The sequence below is a fragment of the Canis lupus genome, chromosome 37 (genome assembly GCF_003254725.2).
Source record: "Canis lupus dingo isolate Sandy chromosome 37, ASM325472v2, whole genome shotgun sequence".
NCBI classification, from domain to species: domain Eukaryota; kingdom Metazoa; phylum Chordata; class Mammalia; order Carnivora; family Canidae; genus Canis; species Canis lupus.
In genome coordinates, this window is record NC_064279.1 from 26748904 (window position 1) to 26767141 (window position 18238).

The 18238-nt window shown below is 45.1% G+C and overlaps 1 long non-coding RNA gene across 1 annotated transcript in view; it reads left to right on the plus strand.

Annotated features, from left to right (window-relative positions):
* The first annotated feature begins 559 nt into the window (after nucleotides 1-559).
* Nucleotides 560-18238, plus strand: part of LOC125754485 (uncharacterized) — an 89931-nt gene continuing 72252 nt past the window's right edge. The window contains exons 1-2 of the long non-coding RNA XR_007408832.1: nucleotides 560-791; nucleotides 17892-18024. This is a non-coding gene — a long non-coding RNA (uncharacterized LOC125754485). The remainder of the gene's footprint in view (nucleotides 792-17891; nucleotides 18025-18238) is intronic.

Genomic DNA, 18238 nt, shown 5'->3' on the forward strand with positions numbered 1-18238 from the left:
TGGTTCTCCCACTGCGCCGAGTGTGCAGCTTCTAGTGTCTGCTCCTGGTGGGGGCGCAGAGCAGGGCTGACAGGTGACACCCCAGAAACCAGCTACAGAGCCATCCAGCTGCTGGCTTGTCCAGGCTGACTTTGTTTCAGCTCACTGGTGAGCAGCCATGGTGAGGCGGGACAGAAGCCAACATGGGTGAGGACAGATGGACAGATCTTAGAGCTCATGTCTTCTCGGTGTCCAGCTCCCAGGCCCTGTCCTGGCCTCTAAGGAGCCTCAGTTAGGTTTCCAGAAGCCTTCGCTGGGGACCGTGCTATGATGATGATGTGGTCTGAACATCTGCGAATCATTTAAGTGAAGGTTTTCCCAGGTGTAGGAAGCAGGCTCGCTTCCCTGCAATTTGTATGGTTAACAAAACAAAACAAAAAAACCACCAAAATTAAAAACAAACTCAGGCCCCCTGCTGACCATTTCTCAACTTGGCCTTCATCATTATGCACTGTCCTGGTTCTTGAGAACCTTTGGCTCTTTCAGTATTCTAGAAGTTTCTAGAACCTCATAGGGTAGGCAGATGCGGTATAACTGTCTAGCCTCTATTCTAGTTTGATTGTCCTCTTTCTTGCCTTAATACTGTTATCCGTCATGATTTCGAATGTGATGTTTTGCAGTAGAATGGGGGTGCCAGGGAACAATGAGTCAGCATTAAAACAATATTAGGTCTTTCTCTCAAACAGATAAAAGAACAACAATCCTCTTTTTGATGTTTGGTGGGCGTTTGGTAGAAAGGATAGATTTTTAAGGTGAGTAAGATTTGGGTTTGAATCCCTCCTCTGCCACCTGAAGGCTGTGGGCAAGTTCTTGAGGACAGCCTGAGGCCGCCTGTGTCATCCTGAGATGGGTGTGGCGGTGCCATCCTCATGTGGTTGCAGTAAGGATCAAGCCCTTCGGAAGACATGCAATGAATATGACTTTCCCTGCCTTTAATGTTTGAGCAAAGTGAATCCAGACTTCCTTCATAGCTCTTATAAACTTACCAACATATATCATACTCTTTTTCAGAGTGTAGCCTTCACTTTCTACGAGTTTTCTAATAATGAGCTTCTGTAAGAGAAGGAAGGGACTTTTTATGACAAAGGAGGGCTGTACGACCTCATCAATAGCCCTTAAGCCCGCTGGGTGCTCGTTGTGCTAAAGAGAGTAATAGGTTGGCTACATACTATTATTAGTCTCATTTTTCTGCTGATTCAGACAGAAGAATAATAAAATGCCATCCAGTACTTATTAGGTGCTAGAAACTATTCACTCCTTTGATCCTTACAAGGACCCTACGAAGAAGGCAGTATTATCTTCGTTTTACAGACAAGGCTGTCAGGCTCAGAGAAGTTAAGTAATCTTGCCCAAGGTGACCCAGCCCTTACATGGTGAAGCCAGGATTTGAATCCTGGTGGATTTATTTCTTATTAGGAGTGCTTCCTTTGGGCTTTTCCATTGTCTCAACTCTTGTGATATTAACTTCTACTTTCATCTGGGGATAGAAAAGTGTTAACAGTGAAGGGTTGAGTCCCCACTGATTAAAATAAAAAAATTAAAGCAAGGAAACGGAAACCTGCCAACCCTCTCTGCCCCCCAAGAAAAATAGCACAAGGTGGATGTTCCTGGAATGGGTCTCAGCTGTGGCAGGAGGGGAAGGAAGAACAAAGTTGGAGGATCAAAGCCTGTTCTCTGTGGCTACCCATGGAGTTTCATCCTCAGTATTACAAAGAACTAAGGGCTCTTCTGAGTTCTTAGGACTTTGGCTTTGTGGGAGATAAATTTGAATTCTCTCTTTGTCATTCATCTTGGAGACCAGCTCAGACTTGGTTGAGTTCCTTCAGTTACTGATACAGAAAAATGGAACCAAATTGGCTCTCTTGAGTTCAATGGCTGGATAATAAGCACCCAAGAAGCATATTCCCAAGTCCCTGTGACAGTACCACGTGAAGGTAAATGGGGACTTTGTATATGGAGATTCTTTGTAAATGAATAAGCAAGTATAAAGGCTTATTATTACAAGTGTAGTGGGTGTTGGAGGTTGGAGTGTTGGAGGTTTTAAAATGAAGGGGAGCGGTTTGTGTTCTCTGTTAGAAAAAGAATCCTGGGTAACTGGATAGAAATCATTTTAAGCAAGCAATGTTTAGAGGCGTCACTCCAGATCAGGATTTGAGCACCTAAGAGATCAGCTCCAAGTGGGTGTGAGGCTGGGGAAAGACACCAGGGCCTGAATTGTTGGAGGAACGTAGGAAAGAGAGGATAGAAAAGCACCTGAGCGTTGTGTTAAAATAAAAATACAGCGAGGAAGCATGGGGTAAGATCAAGGAGAAGAGAGCTCTTGGCAGAGACTGCTTCTGTAATTTATCCCAGACCCCTTAATTCCTGACCACGACCCCGGGGAGGAGATTATCACCTTCCCCAGCCGGCACAATTGGCTGGTATGGAGGTTGTTAACTTGAGAAAATCACTGGAGATAGTACTGGACAACTTCAAAAGTCCACTGTCTTTTTCAATGAGCTTGTTGTAAAGGGGCTTAAACAGAATACTAATAACAGCTAAAGATCTAGCTGCAGGTGGCTGTCCAATTCCAATCAAAATAATTTCCCCCCAGTCTTAGTGGATAAAGGAGGGCAGAATTAAAAAGGGAACCGAGAGTGATTTTTGGCACGGGCACCAAGTCTGTTGTGGAGGAAGACTATTGGTGTTGGCAGTGTGCAGTTAGGTTTTTCCCCGGCAACAAATTTCTCTCTCCCCTTGATGGCTTGGAAGGCCTGTACACAAATGCCTTTGTGTCAGTTGTCCACAGCTGCACACACTATGGGGTATTTGCTTCAGTCAACGGTACGGTGGAGGGAGGAGGGTAGGTTGTTGGGTTTTGAAAAATCAGGATTATCCTACATGAATATGTCGCCCCCTTTTCTGGAAGTGTCCATGCTGAATTGAAAATATTCTGTTTGAGGATTACGGACTGGGTGTCATCAGAGTTTCTTTCTTTGGGGGGTCGTTTGTGTCGAACTAGTGTTCCATCAAAGTTTCTAAGACTGTGTTCCTTGATAATGAATATTGCTCGGATAAAAGTTGCACTGGTCGGGTGCCTCAGTCTGTTAAGCATCTGCCTCACTCAGGTCATGATCCCGGGGTCCTGGGATTGAGGCCCACGTCGGGCTCCCTGCTTAGTGGGGACTCTGCTTCCTTCTCCCTCTGCCCCTCCCCCTGCTTGTGCTCTCTCTCACTCTCATTGTCTCTCTCAAATACACAAAATCTTTAAAAAAAAAAAAGAAGTTTCACTGGTCAAGTTAAGATCGCCAAATGCCAGGTAAAACAAAATTTGGCAAGTGTCTTTATCATAGGACTTTTCCAGAGCCTTGAATATACAAATTTATACAAATTTCTTTTTTTTTTTAAGATTTTATTTATTTATTCATGAGAGACACAGAGAGAGAGAGTGAGAGAGGGGCAGAGGGATAAACAGGCTTAGCATGCAGGGAACCCGACATGGGACTCGATCCCAGGTCTCCAGGATCACACCCTGGGCTGAAGACGGATGCTAAACTGCTGGGCCACCCCGGCTGCCCTACAGACTTCTTCTGAATCACCCAGAAAGGGATAGATTTTTTTTTAACCCCAAATTATCTGACCCTTTGTTTCACTGCTGCATTCTAGGAAATACTGCTTTCTTTCAATGGGCAGGAGTGGCTCCCATGAGAAACAGGTTGAGTAGGCATTTCTTTAGCTGTCCCTGGAGAGAAGAGGCCTGAGTCAGGTGTTATACACAGCACATGGTGGCACATGGCCTTGGTGTGTGCGTGTGTGTGTGTGTGTGTGTGTGCGCACGTACGTATGCATGCGTACACACATCTGGGCTGGTGGTTGGAAAGGTAGAATGGTCCAGACCTGCTCTCTCCTCTTGGAGAGGCTGACGGATTTCCTCAAGAACTCTTTCTTCCTAGGCCTCAAGTGTCAAAGCCTAGTCCTAGGTGGAATTGTTGTAAACACTGTTCCCAAGTGGCTCAGTATTTATAGCTTGTCGTTGACGTAAGCAGATCTCTGCAGCTGAAAATAGTGACATCCAGTCATTTGGGCCAATTTGTGAATTTTCCTCAGGGATGTATGTTCAAGGGAAGTAATTTTATGGCAAGAAGAAAGTCGCTGGAAATGCTTGTTTTCCTGAGCAGTTCTATCCTCTTATTTACCCTTAAAAAGGAGACAGGATTTTTCAGATGGCTCTAGTCCAGGCACCCCTAGTACAGTCGGTGAGCGGCCCCGTCTGGCTTTGTGAGTCCTCATCGGTTGATCATGTTGCCAGTCTTCTCTCACTGTTGTCTAAAAGGGTCTGACCTCTGGAGGTTTTGGGGTGGGTGAAGGCTTCCCCATTTTCCATGTAAGTCATTTTTTGGCTCATTGGACTACGACGAGGGGAGAGCCACACAGTGAGGCGTCTGTCCGTTTCTCCCAGACTCCGTGAGCAAACCCAGAGAAGGTCAAGCATGGCAGAGCCAGAACAGCCAGGCAGATGCAGGTCTTGAAAAACGGTCTGGAAATAGCTTCAAGAGGTTTTTTTTTTTTTTTTTTTTTTTTTTTTCTAAGCCCTGGCTATGCCAAGTGGATTCTCTTTTAGTCACTTAGTAATTAAAGAAGGAAACCTACCTCCAAGAACTAAGGTCAGCAGCTCTTCAGGTCAAAGGACCTTGGGAAGGGATGAGGCCTGTTTATTAATCTTACAGTATCTCTTTAGTCTGTAAAACTCCTTCTGTCTGCCTTGTGCATGTTACCATTACGTTCAATCCGGGTCTGTTGGTTATTTATTTCTTTAAGATGTTAGGCCTGTTTGGAAATTAAACACTTTCTTGGGTTTCATCTCCTTGGACCAATGGCAGACCTGCTGGGGTGATCCTACGAGGACACATTGATAAAAGCCTTAATGGGGCAGCACAACGGGGAAAAAGCCAAAATGAATTAGCTTGCTGTGACATGGCTAACATCATTGCGTTTATATATGTTTCATTAAGCGGGGGCTTGACAGCTTTATGAAGAAACAGTGGGGTATGCGACGCAGGAAGGCCTTGTCACCCTGCCAAAGCTGATGGCGGCCTGTGCCATGCGTGCTCTTTAATGGAATAATATTTGCGCAGTGAAAATGTCATTTTAAATGACTAGTTTGATAATCCCTTAAGCTTTTAAATGATCTGCAAAGTCTGGAAACTCTACCCCAGTGTTTAAAATTGACGGGAACATTAATGAACGCAAACATTAAAGGATGGTCCCTAGCTTTGTTCCCGAGTCCCACGTTGCTTACTGGGGTTTTTTTCCTTTTGTCTCGTGCGCCCTCCCTGCCACAGGAGTGTGTTGGCAGAGCAGCTGCAGCAGGTCTCTGCTGCAGGAATGCTTTTGGGGAGGGCGCTGAGCCTGCAGTGGGACCTGGATTTACCAGAGTTTGCTGCTAGCACGAAGTAGAAAAGCCCCCCCACCCCTTTACAGAAAGGGTCCCCTCTGGGCAGAGCAATTAGCAAAGGGCTTGCTTCTCCCCAGCTGGTGTGTCCCGAGCCACGTCTTGGCTCAGTGAGGGCTAAGCAGGAAGGATTTAAGCCCCTTCCAGCCTCCTCAGGGCCAGTCCTGCCTAACCAGATGCAGCATCCCTGGTGAGGTCTACCTTGTTTTGTTCCAAACCCCTTTGGGGCAGGATAAAAGCCTCTCTTTCCCCAGACAAATATCCTGTGCTATATGAGATTCTGGGAGGGGCCCTCCCTGGGGGAAGAAAGCCCCACTCACTCCTTCCTCTCCCCAGTGACTGGAGTAGGATAGGAAGGCTGGTGTAGAGACTGCCTTCGTAAGCATTAAGCAGGATGATATGAGGCCGGGCAAACTACAGCTGGGGCCAAATCTGGCCCTGTGCCTGTTTTTATAAATAAAGTTTTATTACAAAAAAAAAATAAAGTTTTATTACAACATAGTCCTGCCCATTCATTTATTGTCTATGATGGCTTTTCTGCTACAGTGGCAGAGTTGAATAATCATGATGGAGGCTAAATAAATCTTTTTTTTTTTAGGGGGGCCCCTGGGTGGCTCAGTTGGTTAAGGGTTTGCCTTCGGCTCAGGTCATGATCCCAGGGTTGTGGAATCAAGCTCCACACTGGGCTCCCTGCTCTGTGAAGAATCTGCTTCCCCCTCTCCCTCTGTCCCCACTCGTGCTCTGTCTCTCTGTCAAAGAAATAAGTAAATCTTAAAAAAAAAAAACAACAAACAAACCCACAACAGAGGCTGAATGGTTCATAGAGCTTAATGTATTTGCCATCTGACCCTCTATAGAAAAGTCCGTGGGCCCCTGCCCTTGAACACTGGGCAGAATGAAGTAGAGTTCCTGGCCTGAGTCCTGGCTGTCAGTTCCTGGTGTGTCAGTTCCTTCAATTCCTTAAAATCTCCGTTCCTCAGTTCCTCACTAGTAAAGTGGGGGTAGTATGCAGTATGTTCTGCTCTGCCTATGACGTGCAGCTGTTGTGAGGTGTAAGTGAACCAACAAAGGGAAAGTGGGGTCCGTGGGGGGTTACTATCCATCTCAGGTCTGGCGTGGTCCAGCTCTGAGGCCTTGGGGAAGGTCCCCTGACCTCTTTAGACCTGCTTCATCCCCTGCAAAGCCAGAAGGGTGCTCTCCATCAGCACACCCCATTCAGTGTGTGTATGGTCACTGGGGAGTTTGTTAACATGCAGAGTCAGATTTGGTAGGTCTGGGGTGGGCCTGAGATTCTGCATTTCTTTCTTTCTTAAAGAATTTGTTTGTTTGTTTATTTATTTATTTATTTATTTATTTATTTATTTATTTATTGTTCAAACTGGAAGAGGAGCAGAGGGAGAGGGAGAGAATCTTAAGCAGGCTCCCCAGTGAGCATAGAATCCGACGTGGGGCTCCATCCCACGACCCTGAGATCATGAAATTGAGAGTCAGATGCTTCACAAACTGAGCCACGCAGACAACCCTGAGCTTCTGCATTTCTAACCAGCTCCCAGGCAGTACTGGTGCTGCTGCGGCTGCGCTGGGGACCACACATTGGGTAGCAAGAGGCTAGATGATTGTGCTCACCTTCCCTGATGGTGTGATCAATGAGCTGTCTTGCAAAGTGTGTTGTACTCATACCAGGGTCAGTCACTTTCCCAGCCACCCCTCTCCCACCATCCACATGGTGTTGGGGTCCTGACTTGTTTCAGCTTGTAGCCTACCTCGGCATCTGTCGCAGGGCACTGGTGAGATGAGATGGGGAGTTTTCCACTTCTTGAGGTTCTGGTCAGACCCTTCTTCTGGCAGCCAGGTGGCTTGACAGAAGCAGTTGGTGGCAGGCCGGACACTCCCTGGCTGGCCTCAAGACGGCCTGAGCACAGCCGAGCCCGGGGGTGATGGAATGGCTGGAATGTGCCCGGCTGCCCGCTTCCTGCTCCCGACAACAAGACTCGGCAGTCACTTGGTGAGTGGATGTTGCAGGAGTCCAGTCCTTTTGCGCCAACATGATATCTTCCTCTGCTCTACCTGGCTGCCGGCGCTGCTAGGGGATTCTTTTGGGGTTTTGTTCCTGAACACATTTCCCACAGGCCTGAGGAGGCCTCACGCCATTTGTTCCAACTGCCACCTGAAGTCACCTTACTGGTCTGTTTAGGAGGGAGCCTATCCCGCTGCTGGAGCCAGAGCCAGGGCCACTATGGGGTGGGCAGGTGGCAGAGGAGGGAGCTAGGCATATGTGTGTGGGGAGGTGAGGGGGAGAGAAACACATTAGGGGGGTTGTTCATGACATCAGCCATCAGGTCAGGGTCCTGGGTTAGTCCTAGATACACTGGGGGCAGGACAGGGTTATGATGTAAAAGCACTGGTTTTTAGATTCAGATAAACTTGGGTTCAAATCTCAACTTCAGGGATCCCTGGGTGGCGCAGCGGTTTGGCGCCTGCCTTTGGCCCAGGGCGTGATCCTGGAGACCCAGGATCGAATCCCACGTTGGTCTCCTGGTGCATGGAGCCTGCTTCTCCCTCTGCCTGTGTCTCTGCCTCTCTCTCTCTCTCTCTCTCTGTTACTATCATAAAAAAAAAAAAAAAAAAAATCTCAACTTCATCTTTTCCCAGTGGTGCTTGGGAAAGATCCTGAACCTCTCTGAACTTCAGTCTTCTCAGAGACTTGTGAGAATTAAATGAATCTATATATGTTTCCCTGTTCCAAATCCTCTGGGGCTCCCTCTGAGTGTATCTTTGATCCTACATAACTCAGTCACTGTCACTAATAGAAATTCAGCAAAATTTCAGTCAACAAAAATTGGGCCATGGACACTCTACACAAAATATGTTTTTACAGAGGAAAATAAGGAGTAAAACATTCATCTGATTGATCCTTAGCATTTTAGTCCTTCTGCTCATAAGATGTGGCACTTCGGGCACGGTCCCTAAATTCTTGGTGTCTCAATTTCTTTATCTGTGATGGCAGTTGGGCTGGTTTGGTGGGGTTGTTGGGGGGATGAGATGAGATAAGAGCCTAAGTTGTAGTGCAGCTCTGGCACCCAGTAAGCACTCACTAGCTTTAGCCCATCTTGAGGTTATTATTTCAAGACCCCGAGGCAGGCTAGCTTGTGATTAGAAGATGCTTCAGAGAATTGACTGTGGGATCCTTGCACAATAGTGGCCCTGAAGGTGCTTTAAAAACTAGTTCAGGGGATGCCTGGGTGGCTCGGTGGTTGAGCTCGGCCTTCGGCTTGGGTCGTGATCTCGGGGTCTGGGGATCAAGTCCTGTATCAGATTCTCTGTGAGGAGCCTGCTTCCCCCTCTGCCTGTGTCTCTGCCTCTCTCTCTCTCTCTCTGTCTCTCATGAATAAATAAAATCTTTGAAAAAAATAAATAAAAACTAGTTCAGGATGAATGCTCATTCCCTGGTTGGGGATGCTCTCCTTGATTGGGAATGGTCTCCCTGATTGGGAGTAGTCTCCCTGGGTGGGAGAGAAAGGCTCCAGGCAGACCTGATCCATGCTGTTCAACTCTAATGTGTTCTTGACACCTTTGAATCCTTGTTGCTCAGCACATTCTCCACATGGCCATTCTAGGCTTTGTCACTTGAAGTCATCTTCGATGCTCTGTTCTTTGCCCCAAGTATGAGCCTCTGGATTCTTCCTTCACCATGGTGCCCCAGTCCAGCTCCTGCTCCCTTGTTCCCATCTAGCCCAGTCTCAGCCTCCCCGCCTCCCATCTGGCCTGTTGCAAAGCTTGAGGCCAGCAGCTTTCAACCCTGACCCACCAAAGTCACCTGGCGAGGCTTTAAAAAGAAAATACGATCTTAATGCCCTAAGCCCCAAGATTTGGAGTCAGCTAGTCAGGGATGAAACCTCAGACATCTGTGTTTTAAAATGTCCCCAGATGATTCCAATTTGCAGTCTGGGTTAAGAACCTCTGTTAGAGGCTTTCCTGCATTCAGCTGCAAAATCAGGAGCCCAACAGCTTTTATAACTTCACTCCTCACCTGCAGAGAGGAGCCAGTGTAGTTGGATCAGATGCTAGAACTCCAGCTCCAAGGCCTCCCCCACCATTAACAACCAACCGACAAACAACTGTTTCCTTCCATGATCATATGTTGCCTTTCATTGTGTTTATTTGAGCACTTACCTTGTATCCTCACTGGATGGGAAGCTTCTTGGGAAAGGATCAACAGCTTGTTTAACTTTGTACCTCCTACAATATTTAGCAGGGTTTCTCACATAGTAAATATCCAATATGTAATCACCAGGTCGATTTATAGTTGCGTGCCTCACAGAGCCTAGAACAGTTCTGAGAGCATAGTAAACACTCAATAAATATTTCTTGATTGACTGATTGATGTATCTGCTCAAAACTTACAGGAAAAAGGGAGGACGTGGAAATAATTCCTAGCCCTATAGGAGTAAGTAGGTAAGGTAGGGTAAGAGCTGCGGGTAATTTAACTCTGAGTATCTTTCCTGGTGGTGTGGGGTGCAGGCAAGAGCCCGTGGAAACACACACCCCAATTCTTGGAAACGCAGGAACTGCTCATCTACTTAGATGATCCTATCACTGTCATTCAGTGAGACCTGAAATGTTAAGTGAGAACAATGTCAGGTTTAGTTTTGTCATGTTCAACATCAGATAATTTCACATAATAGTACTTTGAAAGCCACCACCCCTGTGCAAGTGTGTACAAACGGTTTGTACTAGGTCAAGAGAGGATGCCTGGCTCCTAGTCTCAGGGCTGCCACTCACTTGGTGATGCCCCTTAACCTTCCTGACCCGTTGGGTTCCTCTTCTAAAAAGGCAGGCTTTGGATTAAATCAGCAATTCCTTCCTCTCGAAGTACCTTCCAAAGAACGTTGGTTTCTCAGAATACGAAAGATATTAATAGGTGTTCAAAACAAAGCAACCAACAACCAAAAGCTTTGAGGAACAAATAAAAGTTATTTGGGAAATTCTGGTCAAGCCAAATGAAATCACTCAGGACTTCTTAGAGTCTTTGTGTTTGTTTACTCTGACCCTCCATGAGGATGGGGACAGGTTTCCCCACTCAAACCATGTGATTCTAAAACACATTCTTTTTTTCTCCTTGGAATATTTACTAATGATCTGAAAATTTGCCAAGTGGTCTTCAGTGGTGGTGGCTGAGGGTGCCCTGGTATTTTGCCAGGACAACCATTCCATAGGTTGTCTTCAGGCCCCGATTTTCTGTGAAGAAAATCTCCTTGCCTGTGGTACTTTTATTTTGGTTCCCCTGGCATCTAAGTCTTACCCACGGTTCATTAACTCACTTCTTTCTGGAGCACCTCCTACCTCGCTCCATCCCATGGTGATATCCCTGGGCTTTGAATCTATGAAGGCAACAGAGTAAGAAGTGGTAGGACTTTGCTGTCTCAGGTAGCATCTGAATCCTCATTCCACCAGTGGTGTGGGGGCCTGGCCAAGTAACGTGGCCTTTCTCAGTCTCATTGTCCTGATGTGAATTGAACACTGTGGAAAATACCCTGTGGACATTTGTGGTTTGTCCTGCACAGCATCCATTTGTCGTTCACCTATAAAGCATTAAATGACATTTCCCTCTGGAGTTCGTGCCAGCCACATGCTCAGCCCCTCTGGGTTGGTGTCTGGAGCCAAGGTAGTCAGGACATCACATTTCTCTGGCCACAACAATGGGCGTGTGACCCAATCCCGGTCAATGGGACACAAGCAAAACTTTGCTGATATTTCTAGAGGATAGGCTCTTGCTCTTTTCCACTGGATTTGGAGCTTAGGGAAGATAAGCCCTGAGTATGTTGCAGGCTTCTTAACAACTCTGAAAGGAGAGCTTTTCTGAGAGAACAGAATCGACCAAGTGAAATATAGACTCGGTGGTTGAAATTTCAGCAGCCATTTGGACTACGAGGTGATTTTGTGAACAAAAACTGCAGAAGATGCCCAGGTCCCTGCTGTCCTAGAGGGCCATTCCCGTTTTGGACTATTTCTTATCTTTTTTGAAAGTAAGAACCAAACTTCTATTAAGCCTCTGTGATTTTTTTTTCCTGTTATTTATCACTAAAAATTATATCCTTAATCCTAACCCATTGTTTGGGTCCAATTTTCTGTTTTCTTGGCTCATATTTATTTATTTATATTTTCCCCAAAGATTTTATTTATTTATTTGACAGGGGTGGGGGTGGGGAACACACCACAAGCAGGGGGAGCAGCAAAAGGAGAAGGAGAAGCTGAGCAGGGAGCCCAATGTGGGGCCGGATCCAGGACTCCGGGATCGTGACCTGAGCCAAAGGCAGATTCTTAACAGATTGAGCCCCCCAGGTGGCCCTGTTTGGGTTTGTTTTTAAGCAGAAGGAGTCCTATCTGGCATATTCTCTTACCTCCATGGCATGATTATGTTATGGGCTGAACTGAACCCCCCACCCCCTCAACAAGTCCTAGTTTAAATCCTAACCCCAGTAGGTTGGATGGTAGCGGTGTCTCATTGGAGACAAGAGCTCTAAAGAGGTGATTAAGTCAAAATGAGGTCTTTAGAGCGGACTCCAATCCAGCATGACTGGCATCCTTATAGGCAAAGGGAATCTGGACACAGATATGAGTGAGTACCAAAGAAAGACCGTGAAAGCAGGAGAGAGGATGGCCACCTGTGAGCCAAGGAGAGAAGCCACGGAATGAAATCGACTCTGCCAGCACCTTGCTCTTCAACGTCTAACTTCCAGAACCGCAAGGAAATACATTCTGTTGCTTAAGCCACCCAGTCCGTGGTACTTTCTTATGGCAGCAAATTAATAGAGATGAACTGAAATAATAATGTATATAGAGCATCCAGCGCAGCATTGGTGCCCAGGAGGCCCTCCACAGACGTTACCTCCTCTTCCCCGCGTGCTAACTCATACTGTCAGGAAACCTTCTAGGACGCCATGTGCTCCATTTTCCTAACTAGATCCTTGAAGGCTCCACAGCACCTGACTCAGGACTGTTATGCGCACTGGAACACTCAATAAATGCTTATTGATTAATTAGGACTCCCTAGGCCATGCTAGGCAGGCAGAGATGGATTAAGTTGTTTAATAAAGTCTGTCCTAATGCACCGAAATCCTCTGGCAGGCTTCTGCTTTAAAGGGAGAAGAGAAGGAGAAGGCAGATTTTCCAGCTGGTTGAAATACACGGGAAGCAGCTGTCAGGGGAAGTGGTCCCGGAGATGCGCCGACAGAGCGATGGCCACGCAGCCCATGGCTATTAGTTTCAAGCTACCAGTTACGTCTGTTGTAATCTGGAGGATGCTCTTGCTAATGAAGTGAGTGAGTGTGTGAATCTCAATAATGCAGAGTTAATGTTATTAGCATTCGTGGCCACATCAGTGCTTCACTTTGGTCCAACAGGGAGCTTCTCGCGCTCCCCACCCCCCCTCTTTTTAATCCTTCTTCTGAGCTGTAATAGGATGGAAATATTCTTGCTCGCTGTTATTTTTGAGAACTGTAAGTGAATGTTGGCCCTTCTGCCCCTTAAATCCATAGCAACAAACCTGTTCCTTTTAAAACCTAATTTCAAAACAGTGGCTAGACCCAGAAATCTATCCTTGTAAGCTCAAATGTGGCATGGCAGAGGTTATATCTTCACTCCTATAATTTTCCTCTGGGGAACAACTAGACCTTCGCTAACAAAGTATTGGTTAAATTTCACCCACTGGGAAAAAGAAAACTGACAAAAATGAGTCACATTGCCCCGGTACAGGGCTGCAGAGTAATTTTTTGCCAGTGCCTGGTAAAGACATGAAGGTGTTCCTTGATCCTTTGCTTTTCCCCAAGTAAAGGGCTGGATAATGTATTTATCTGTATGATTCAATAAACATGAAGAAAATAAACCAAAAGCAAAAATAAACAAAACCCATATTCGTCTGAGCTCTCGGAAGCTTTTCTTGAGATAAGAGCAAGGAGGAAAAGTGAGAAGGCATTATTTAGATAATTGCCTAATTCACTTGTCCATTTTGTGCAGGGAGATGGTCTCAACCCCAGAGGCCTAGCCTTTCCTTGGGGTTGGCTCTTTTTATCACTATTATCAATGAGTTTCTTGAGAGGATCCCCTGTAAAACCATGCAGTTGTTTTTCAACGGGTGCCATGGAGGGTCCATTAGATGAGTAAGACCTCGTAGGTACATTATAAGAGTGATCTTGCATCATTGAGGCGACTGGTTGACCTGATACTTATTACTTTTTAAATATCCTTGCATCTGATTCTGCCAAAATAAATACATTTTTAATAAATGCTAATTATTAGGCATTCCATTAAATGTTTTGTGGCTGAGTGATTTTTCCTTACTAATTAGCATCAGATGACATGATATGTAAAGGTCCTATTTCAAAATAAATTTTTGGAAAAAAAGTTTACCATTATTTCTATATTTCAATCATGGAATAAAGTGAGAAGGATCTCACAGATTACTTTTCAGATGTTTCATCTCCTTTTTTTTTTTCCTCTAAAGTTTACAAAGAGTCTGCATACAGGTGTGTGTGTGTATGTGTGTGTGTGTGTGTGTGTGTATGTGTGTCTAAAAATAGAGGTGGAAAAGTCCATTTCTGACTCATAGAGATACCTGCAAGGCTGTTAGTTTACTTGTGGTCAAAAACCCTAATGGTCAGAGAGATGGGAAGATTCCCATCTTTCCTCCCTATATACATCAGCCCCTTGGGGCAGTATATCAGCTGTATATGGGCACCTTGGGGCTGATGTGCAGATGTGTTGCTGTTGCCAGCTGTCAGGCTGAGGGTCTGTCCAAGTGCCTTCTTCAGGAAGAATTCCCCTCTCCCCAGCATCACCCAGTGGTTGAAAGTCAGATTGGGCAGTGGGAGTGGTGAAGGGGTAAGGGTGGGTGATGGAAGGTCTCTTCCAAGGGAGATGACAAACACTTGCCATGCTGGGTAGGTGAGTATGTGTTATAGAAGTGGGCCAAAGAGGGCCCTTGGGTTATCTATTTCTTCACTGCAGACTGAGAGCCAATAGCTTAAAAGCCTGCTTGTGTCCAACTCAAAATTTTATATATTCAATTATTTTAAAAATGGCCCAGGAGTGCCTGGGTGGCCTTGGTCAGTTAAGCGTCCGACTCTTGATTTCAGCTCAGGTGGTGATCAGGGCTGTGATCAGGGCTGTGGGATCGAGCCCCTTGTCAGGCCCCCCGGCTCAGCGTGGAGTCTGCTTGGGATTCTTTCTCCCTCTCTTCTCCTTCTGTCCCTCCCTTGCTCATGCTAGCTCTCTCTCTCTCTCTCCCTCTCCCTCCCCCCCCCCCTCTCTTTCTCTCTCTCACATGCAAAATAAATAAAATCTTAAAAAAAAAAGTAGTCCAGATAAGCATGATTTTAGCCATGCAGGCCTGCTTTGCATACCACACAAGACCACCCCCAGCATCTGTGGTTATAAGACCCTATGCTGTGAGGGCTCTTTAGAGAGACGTCCTGCCATCCTGCTGACCCTGGACTTTGAGGAGACCTGTAAGCTCCCCTCTGGTCCCCCTTCTCCCAGGAGTCCCTGGCCCTCCTCCCCTGCTGGACAGCAGCCTCCATGGGACACTCTCATGCATTGAGGCTCATGCAGTTCTGCCCACATGCTTCCTGATACAGCTTGTTGTGTGTGCAGCTGCTCGTGGTCATCTTTGTCGTTCATCGGATCCCCATCTCCTCGAGCCCTCTGCAGTGTGTTAGGATCAAAGCCCTGTAGCCCTTGGCTGACATCAGTCTGTACTTCATCTTTGGACCAAAGGGCTGCCAACAGAAAGCATGTGTCTGATTGCATAATCTTATTTTTTTTTCAACTCTTCTCCAATTGGAAGAATGCTGAGTCTTGCTAAGCTTGTCCATTCTGAAGCACCCCCAGAAATTAACCATCTCAACTGCTAAGAGACAACCATTGACTGGAAATGCTGTTATTGCTTAGGTAGAATGGGAAGTACATGGATGTTTATATTATTGTTCTGGAAACCGTAGTTATATTTCAGCCTTTGTATGATGTACACATACAGTAATGATAGGTAAAAGAAAAAGAGTCAAAGTTTTTTTGTTTGGGTTTTTTTGTTTTGTTTTTTGTTTTTTGTTTTTTTGGTAGCAGAAGACACAGACAGTGGGGTTTGTGGTGAAGAATGAAATGAGAAGTAGAAATAAAATTAGTGCTTGTTGTCTCATGGCTTTTGCAGGTCTTCTTTCTATATCTACATGACAGACTCTTTGAGAGCATGGATTAATGTCTTTGTGTCCTACTAAATATTAGATTAATATTTGTTCTCAAGAAATATTGCTAATGAATGAGAAGCTAGAGAGGAGGAAGATGACTGGGGAGAGAAGAGACAGAAGGGAATAGGACAAGGGCCTACATTGGAAGAGAGAAAACTATAAAAGGACGCTTGGCCATCTAACCTTAGGCAAGTGTTTGAGCTTCAAACTCCTAACGTGTGGAACCTGGTAAGAGGCAGCCCTGCCTGGTGATGGGAAGGCCCATGGAAACGGAAGGCCTTTATTGGAGCGGAGGGAGGTACATTTGTGTATTTTACCTTCTCCTCTGCCAAAACCCATGAAGGTAGCCCTCAGAAGAGTGGGTAGTCTGGAGTCACTTGTAAAGTCTCAGGGGGTTAGGAAGAGGTCCCTGCAATCCACTTTTGAAGACAGAAAAACTGCCTCTTTCTTTGGGGGTGATGCCATCTAGCTATGTTCTTTGTGTTTTTATGGTTCCGAAGGCAAAGTCCAGACCTCTGGGTGTGAATCCTAGGGGAAGAAAGGGGCCCCAGGACTCGTGTTAGCAGATCCTGGCCCCCCCACTCACCTGCTTTCTGGGCCCAAGCCGTAGCCAGATGTGGTTGTATTAGCGAAGCAAAGCACTGAACATGGAACCTTGGGGCCCAACATGGATGCTGCTTCAGGGAAACTGAGTGCCGAGGAACTAGGTGATGCTCCTGGAAAGAACTGTGGTCACCTGCATAGGAATCCCCATTCTGGAGGAATGTTCTCAGCCAGTTTGGATTATCAAAGGGTAAGAGGAGTATCAGAAGGGAACTAGACTCCTTGCAAACAAGGCATGTGGAGATTTTTGAGACAATGGCTTTCCACTTGATATATGCAGAGTAGTTCTGACCAGTTATGTTATGATGAAACATGCTGCATGCCTCCCACGGATGATAGAACCAAATATGTATTCCAGGGCAAGACAAGAACAGCTATAAAAAGATTTAGGAAGATGCCAAGGTTATTGATTGGAACCATCTATTGTTCTAAATTATGTGGCATTGCTTAGGCGTTTTCCCTGGTGAAATCACATTAGAGACTATCACTTTCATACTGATTTCTACAGCATGTGGACAAAACCAGAGGGTTGAAAACGCCTTTATAGTTGCAAATCATGGATGGAACCCCTTGAAATAGGTTTCAAAAAGTCAGAAAAAAAAAAATAGAACTTAAAAGCTTCTCACAACTGTTTTAGATTTCAGTGCCCCCTAGGATTGCTAGTCCGTTTTTTTGGCCGTACATTGGAAAAGCAGGAGGTTTCTGGAAGGTTGTGGGGAAGGGTCCCTCCATGTTATGGTAATTATGTCTCCTTGGCCTACATGGTGGATACATCCCCTTGTAGAGATCTTCTTTGGCAGTATTTAATTAATCAGGTAACCTCTTAGCCCACAGGCACCAATATACTTCCTTCCTTCCTTCCTTCCTTCCTTCCTTCCTTCCTTCCTTCCTTCCTTCCTTCCTTCCTTCCTTCCTTCCTTCCTTTCTTTCTTCTTCTTCTTTCTTTCTCTTTCTTTCTTTCTTTCTTTCTTTCTTTCTTTCTTTCTTTCTTTCTTCTTCTTCTTCTTCTTCTTCTTCTTCTTCTTCTTCTTCTTTCTTTCTTTCTTTCTTTCTTTCTTTCAGTTTCTTCTCTTAAAAAAAATCTAATATTGGTATGAGAAACTTCATACCAATATTTTTAAAAATTTTTAAACAAAATTTTGCCTCCTCTAACCCCTCTAATGGAAAATTGAAAAAAGTGGTAAAAAAAAAAAGTAGAAACAATCAAAAAGTCTTCCCTTATCCTGCCGTTCTGAGACAATCAAGCCGCGCTCTGGCACACGCACACACATATATGTATATGCGTATACTATATATATAGTTGTTAGATTGTTGACGTAATTGAGATCATATGGAACTGAACAAATGAGTACTTTTGTGCTTTTTGGCTTAATATTTGACATAAGCATTGCCCCATATCACCAAAAACTCTTTATAAACATTTTAAATAAGGGAATAGCATTTTCTTTTGAATGTACCATAATTTGCTTATCCAGTCTCCCAATCTGAAGCATTTCAGTTGTTTCCAACTTCTTTGTTATTATAAATAGGACTGCATTTAGCATCTTTGTGCATGACTCTGTTTTTCCTGTTCTTAGGCTGAATGGCTTGGCTGATATGAATATTTTTCGAGCTCGTCATGTGCCCTGCCAAAACACTTTTCAAAAAGATTGTACCACTTACAGTCCACCAGAAGTGAGCTCCCTTTTCACTCTACCTCATCAGCACTGGGTAATCCTATTTTTAAGAAAATGACTAATTTTAAAGCTAAAATGCTGCATCTTATTACTTGAGTTGTTGTCTGTTTTTCTTTGCTTGCTTGCCATTCTGTTTCTGCTTATGACTTTTCCACACATTGTCCATTTATCTATATGTTGATCTGATTATCAAAGCTCTTTATTTACATATATATATTTATAATTTTTGTGTGGTATTTAGTATAAAT